Consider the following 7,629-nt stretch of genomic DNA (forward strand, 5'->3'; position numbering starts at 1 on the left):
CATACCAAACTTATGAACGGATTTTGTTAAGAGATTTTCTGTTGAGATGGATTTAGAGGTGACGGGACTAAGGTTAAAATTGATGATCGATTTGAGGTAGCAGTGTTAGGTATCTATAGGTCACCAAATGGAGACTGGCAAAAATTTTGTGAGCTGCTCCATACACTTTTGGAAATTACAACCGCTCGTTTCACAAATGTTATAGTAGTAGGAGATTTCAATACCGATTTTGCCAGGCAGGATAAAATGACAGAGGATATTAGAGATATTATTAATATGAATAATTTAGAAATTAAGGTCCACGAATATACAAGAGTAACTCGAACTTCACAGACAATTATTGATAATATCCTCACAAATATAGAAGGTTGTAATGTCAGGTTAGGTAGCTCAGATCTATCAGATCATAACTATCAAATTTTAGATGTTAAGTTGCAGGGCCAGAATCCAAGCAGAAAAAAACTTTTGTGAAAGAAATTCAGCAATATGAGCTAGGAATATAAATTGTTTGAAGCAGGAACTGCTTCAAGAAAATTGGAGTAGTGTTTATAACAGTTGTAACCTAAATTACAAATATAAGCAATTCATTGATACTCTAAGATTTCACATTAGTGTATGCTGTCCAATAAAAAAAGTCAAAGTAAAAAGTAAATTAACAAAGTAGATGAATGGATAACTGAAGATATTCTTACTCAAAGAAATATTGTTAGGGAAGCTTATGAGGAATTTAAATTAGTGAGGGATGTTCCGAGTGAAGTCAAATACAATGTCTAAAGAAAAACTATGCAAAAGAAGTGAGGAAAGCTAAGTGTAAGAAAACAGCTGAAATATTAACAACTAGTACCAATTTTAACTCTGCTGTTTGGGAGGTAATTAATAGAAATAGGAGAGCAGCTCAAAAAGATACAGTTACTAATGTCCCTAGGATAATCGATGAACATGGAAATTATATGGATGATAGTATAGACATTTGTAACTTTTTCAATAAGTATTATCAACAGGTTGCATATAATCTCCAAAAGTCACTGAACACTAATACTTATAATACAACTACATTAAATGCTGAGCCAATTGAAAAGGTATTTAAATTTCATCCATTATCAAGAGATGAGTTGTCAAGAATAATAAAAATTTGAATAACAAAAAAACAGTAGGATTGGATGGGGTCTCAAGCAAAATTTTAAAAGAATGTGAAAATGAATTACTGGACCCTTTATTGCATCTCCTTAATACTTCACTAGAGCAGGGTATTTTCCCTGATGATCTGAAACAAGGAAAAATTTTGCCAATTTTCAAGAGCGGTGATTCTGAAAGAGTTGAAAATTATAGACCCATTAGTATTCTAAATGTAATAAGTAAAATTTTTGAAAGAGTAGTTTTAAATAGGCTATTGATGCACCTGGAAGAAATTAATTTCATATGTGATGAACAGCATGGGTTCCAGAAAGGGAAATCTACTAAGACTGCAATAGTATCCCTTGTTGAAAGACTAATAGATATAATAGATTCAGGTGAGAAGGCAGCCGCAATATTTCTTGATTTATCCAAAGCTTTTGATTGTGTGAACCATAGAATATTATTGGAAATACTAAAAACTGTAGGTGTGAATGGTATAGAACTAAAATGGTTTGAATCATATCTCATAGGTAGAAACCAGTGTGTTGAGCTTACCAAGGTGGATGGAATGAAATAGTAAAAATTAAATCTCAAAAACTGGAGGTCCAGGCTGGAGTACCTCAAGGCTCAATTCTGGGTCCCTTACTGTTTCTGTTGTATGTGAACCAATTACCAAAAGAGTTAAAAGATCACAGAGCTCTGTTGTTTGCTGATGACACATCGCTTATCTTTAACAATTATTTATTAGATAGTCTAGAAATAAATGCTTTTACTGGAGTACAGTCAATTGTCCAATTCTTGAAGCAAAGGCAATTAACAATAAATAGTAAGAAATGTCAATTCCTACAATTCAAAAGTAAATATAATTCAGTAGAGGATAGAGAAATAAATGTGTTTGTAGAGGAAAATGAATTAGACCAAGAAGAGAAAGTAGCATTCTTGGGATTTTATTGGACAGGAAATTAACATGGCATCCTTACATTGAGAGGATATGTAATAAGATATCATCTGGGGTATTTGTCCTGCGGCAGCTTGCTAGGCTGAATGATAAAAAACTACTGTTAACTGCTTACCATGGACTTATACTATCTCATATTAGGTATGCTATTTTAGTATGGGGTAATTCATCTCAACAAAATATGGACAGGTGTTTAAGATTCAAAAGAAGGCACTCAGATGTATAGAGAAAGTGAATAGGTTAGACTCTTGTAGGCCTTTATTTAAAAGCTTGGTCTATTAACTGTGCCATCTTTGTATGTATATGAAGTTGTAATGCATGTGAAAACGAGTGGTGTGATCCAGAATTCAGATGTTCATGAGTATAATACGCGAAACAGAGCAGATTATCATATAATGGGTCACAATAGTAGGTTATTTGAACAAAAACCAGATTATATTGGTAGGAAATTTTATAACAAGCTACCTCAAATCTTGAAAAGTAATGATGATTTGAAGATTTTCAAAAAACAAATTAAAAAATATTTAGTTGGCTAGTATTAAATCCATTTTATAAATTGACTGAATTTGATGAGTGCCTAATAAATATATGTTAGTAAATAATTAGTACCTGTCTATAAGTGTTGGTTAGTCTGATTATCTTGTTATCTAAATTCAACTTCTCTTCATCACTCAACTGTGATACTAGTAAAAACATCCAAATGTATTTATTGTTGTGTTATTCTATATATTCTATAAACCATCATTGAGCATTGTGCGTGCATATACTACTGTAGAAGTGTGTGACTTGAACTTATCGTTATGTTATATATTGACGTTGTCTATGCTGTAAAGGCTTTTCGAAAATAAAATTTTATTATTATTTATGAAGAGGGAGAACAGCCGACCATCTGGCTAGTGTAGTCATAGAAAATATAGCATAAGTAGATATCCCATGTTATAGGACGTTCATGATCCAAATTTCAAGACTCCTTGTTCTTCTTCTCCAGAGCCTATGTGCCATTTCTCTTGGGGACGGCCCTCCTAATCCTTTCCGGAGGGAAATTCCAAATTTCAAGACTATTTCTTGCTAACTCAAGCCAATTACTGTCGCCTACTGTCTATTATTAGTGTTTTGTTGGGGTGAGAGAGTAAGAACGGCACAGTATGAGAGACTACCAGCGTCACATAGCTTCACCAAAAACAACTACTAGGACTATCGGCTTGAGTTAACAGTGGAAATTGGAACATAAACGCCCTATACCATGGCATATCTTCCTGAGCTATATTTTCTCTATGGTGTAGTGCTCTGGAGGAGAAAGAAACACTATGGAAGGAAAAGCAAGGCTCTACTGGACGGCAAGGCGTCTAATGGCTGAACAGCCATGGACGGGCGTTGGATAGAAGAAGAACAAGTATTTACTCATTTAAACATCTGATGACACACAAGACATATATGAATGATTGGGGAAAGAATAATAGGCTCAGTTCAAAACTGTTCCTTTTCTAAATTTTATAGAATAAGTTTCAAAAAATCTGTATATTTACAGAAATTCAAGTGTTGAGATATAATATCACATCTCATATAGATCAATATTCTCATCTATTTTGATGTTCAACTCTTCCAAAGATATCAACTGCTTTACAGTTATGCACTTCAAAATCAGTTCCTGGTGGTTCAAAAATCACATTGAATTGCAAGTTTGAATTTATTTTCTCACTTTTCCTCATGTATTTGACTATAATTGATTTCAATAATTATTGTCAACTTTATAAACTTGTAAATTATTGAGTCGGCTGATTAACAAATTTATACAATACGATATTAACTTCATTAGAAAGTAATAAAGTAAAATAAATGATGAATATGAATCATTTGGTAAAAATATTTACCTTGGTAGTCATCAAACAGAGATTCAAGATGCACTCTTTTAGCAGCCTGTTTTTCTTCTTCCATCTTGTCACTCTTCTCCGCTGTTTCTTTGGCTTCACGCAGAATCTGTGAGCAAATAACACAATTTTACAAATATGATCTGAAAGTCTTTGTGATGAGTTACAGAAGAAAATGATATCCTCGTTTGAATTATTCTTTAAACTATCAGTAAAAAAAGCGATCATAGTGGTATTGATGTGAGCCTTATGAACATAAATTGATAGTAATTGATAGGGTGCCTGCTTTTTCTCTTCAAATTATTTTAAATTATCGATGCAGGTATAAATAAGTCTATATTGTATATTATCATAGATTCAATATAGCACAAGAAGATATCCCAAGGTTTATGCTCCAAATTACACTGTTAATTACATTGTTATCTGATACTTTCACTCTTCTCTTCCTATTAGCTAACTGCACACACAGGGACAATAGTAGCTTCCACCATAGAGGATAGTATAAGAAGATATGTCATGGTATAGGGTGTTTATGTTCCAAATTTCAATGTTAACTTAAGCCGATAGTCCTAGAAGGTAGTTCTTTCGTGAAGCTATGTGATGCTGGTAGTTACTCATACTGTGCCGTTCTTACACTCTTACACTCCCAACAAAACATTAATCGGCTTGAGATAACAAAAATCAACTTGAAATTTGGAACATAAACGACCTATACCATGGCATATCTTCTTATGCTATCTTTTCTCTTGATATCACCAAAATGACACAGTATCACACAATATGATACCGTATCATCTCAACTTGATACACCACACCAAAATTTGATACAAAACTACTCTCCGATACGAAGATGAGCCGAGAAACACTCATTTTACTCATATAGAATTCGTTCAGCTTATAAAGATGTACTAATAAACGAATTCAGCCAAATCTGAGATACTTTTAGTCTCAGTGGGTTCACGATGGTTAGTCCATGGTTTTCATCAATATTTTGTGAAAAATAAAAATTGCCCAACTTCGTGATCTATGGTCTTAACTAAATGAGCCCGACCTGTGACAGAACAGGTTTATCGTCATTCTGGAAGAATAGCGCCCGTTTCTTCCTCAAGCTTTTTATGTATATTACTGAGAATAACATTTCATTCATGAATGATACTACATAAATGAACACTAAGGCTCAACTCACACTACTTCGACTCAAATCGTTCGACTCCAGTCGAGGATACTCCATCTCTCGACCTTACGACTTTTTTGCTCATTGTCACTACTTCAGTTCCATGCTACTCCATTTCTAACCTTACTTATTAAAAATATAAGATCTAATTCGTCACTACTTAGCATTAACAAATTTAATAATAATTATTATTAATATGTTGTCTAATCTAATTATTATTATTGTATTTCTAAAAGGATAAATCATCACTTCTATCAACATAATCTTACTTCCAATAAAAATGCACGGTACTATGTAATCGAAGTCGAGGCTCGACACATGTCGAGTCGACGCTCGATTCAGTCTCACAGTCGCGAGGTCGCGGAAACTAGAATCGACTGGTCTGAGTGTCGCCAATTGAAAACCATACTGCGTCGAGAAGAGTCGCAGTATCTTCTCGACTTGAGTCACGTAAGTGTGAGTTGAGCCTAAATGAGCCCCACCTGTGACAAAACAGGTTTACGTCATCCTGGAAGAAGAGTGCCCGTTTTCTTCTTCCTCAGCCCGGATCACCGTCCTGCAACACTTCCATTGTTCTTCTTGCCGAGGTCTCCAGGGTGCCAGGCCCCGACAGCACCTTCGTGCCCAGCTGACTCACGCCGGACATCAGCTGGCCGATACCACCGAAGCCACCCGAACCGGATTGCTCGCTTGCGTCGGTTGTCGGTTGTGCGATGTCTTCGACACCTGTTGACGAACGAATCAAAGTTATAGTGACGTCTACGTTATAATGGCAGTGGCTACATATATAGTGAGGTCCACGTTATAATGGCAGTGGATAAGATAAAAGAATAGCGATGCCGATTCTCTGCGTTAATTATTATATTTCTACACTGTCAAAAGAATATTGGCATCGTGTGGACCTAGAAAGGAGAGTACCAACCGGCTTTGTCAAATGATAGACTAGGATAGCAAAACCAAAGTTGTCAAATACTGACATTATAACGTGGACCTCACTATAGTCAAACCTTGCTCCATCACACCTTCAAGAATCAATCAACAAGTTGAATCATCATTCAAATTAAATGGTATTCTTCACAGAGAGGTGATAGCAACGCGACAAAACTGAAGTAGCTCTAGTTTTTAGCTTGTAGCGTTCGTACCACCCCACTGTGACAACACAACAAAGTTTGCATCAAGTTACTATCACACAAGAAGTGAGCCGTGGTCTAATGGATAGAGTTCTTGCATAGCAGCTCAGAGATCCCGGTTCAAACCCATTCAACTTCAAAAGTGTCTGACAAGGTCAAAGGTCACTCCCGGATAGGCACTTTAAACTGCCAGTCCCGGCTGAAGTATAACAGTTGTAAGGCCCATTGAAGGATTTAATTATACATTCATGCGTGGTAGGACCTTACCGAAATGGACTCCCCACCAACAAAAGCAACGAATTTTGTTTACTATCACTCGGTTTTCTTCTTCATGTACACGAAAGACTATGAAAACATAGTGGAGCGGCGAAGGTAGATGGTATCAGAGAAGGTAGCTGAGAGTGTTGATAATATTTAATAATGCATGTATTCAAATGTGTCAAAAAATTGTGAAACGGCGAAGGTAGAGAGTATTAGACAAGGTAACTGAGTGTTTGAAATAAAATTAGACACAAAATAATAATGTGTCTGGTTGTCCGGCTTCCTTCTACTTTCTACCCACCTTCGCCGGCCGCTCCAATAATGCAGTATTAGACATACATTGAATACCTGCATTATTTTCTACTCTCTCAGCTACATTCTCTGATACACTCAGCTTTCGCCGCTCCAATATGTTCTGCCACATTTATATACATTCATTATCTTCATCTCTCTGTTACCTCCTGTAATACAGCTCTGGTTCCTCTTTAAAGTCGAATACATCTTTCGCCTTTTACTAAAGATTTCTGTGGAGTGGAACACCTGATAAGTCTACTCTACTCTAATACACTCTATCCTCACCCCATCACTATGTTTTGACCATAGAGAAAAGATAGCATGAGAAGACATGCCATGGTAGGTCGTTTATGTTCCAAATTTCAAACTTATTTTGTTATCTCAAGCCGATTACTGTTTTGTTGGGGTGGGAGTGTAAAAACGGCACAGTATGAGAGACTACCAGCGTCACATAGCTTCAGCCAAAAAACTACTTGGACTATCGACTAGAGTAAACTATAAAATTTGGAACATAAACGCCCTATACCACGGGATATCTTCTTATGCTATCCTCTCTTCACGATGGAAGCTACTATTGTCCCTGAGTGTGTTCAAGCCGATATTTTGTTAACTGAAGCCGATACTGTCGACTATTGTCTACTATTACTATGTTGTTGGGTGAGATGTAAAAATGCGTAAGATAAAGTGCGTAACATGAGCAATTCACTTTTAATGAGCTGATTATATCTGTATTTTTACAGAAACGGTAAGATACAGATATAAAAAGCTTGGCATCAGCTTAAAAGTGAATTGCTCATGTTCGCGGCGCGTAAATCTGTACGCACCTTA

At 35.9% G+C, this 7,629-nt stretch overlaps 1 pseudogene; it reads left to right on the forward strand.

Moving 5' to 3' along the window:
• The first annotated feature begins 6,977 nt into the window (after window positions 1–6,977).
• LOC120356691 lies at window positions 6,978–7,069 on the forward strand (annotated as a pseudogene).
• The last annotated feature ends 560 nt before the right edge of the window (window positions 7,070–7,629 follow it).

The sequence above is a fragment of the Nilaparvata lugens genome, unplaced genomic scaffold, assembly GCF_014356525.2.
Source record: "Nilaparvata lugens isolate BPH unplaced genomic scaffold, ASM1435652v1 scaffold7515, whole genome shotgun sequence".
NCBI lineage: Eukaryota > Metazoa > Arthropoda > Insecta > Hemiptera > Delphacidae > Nilaparvata > Nilaparvata lugens.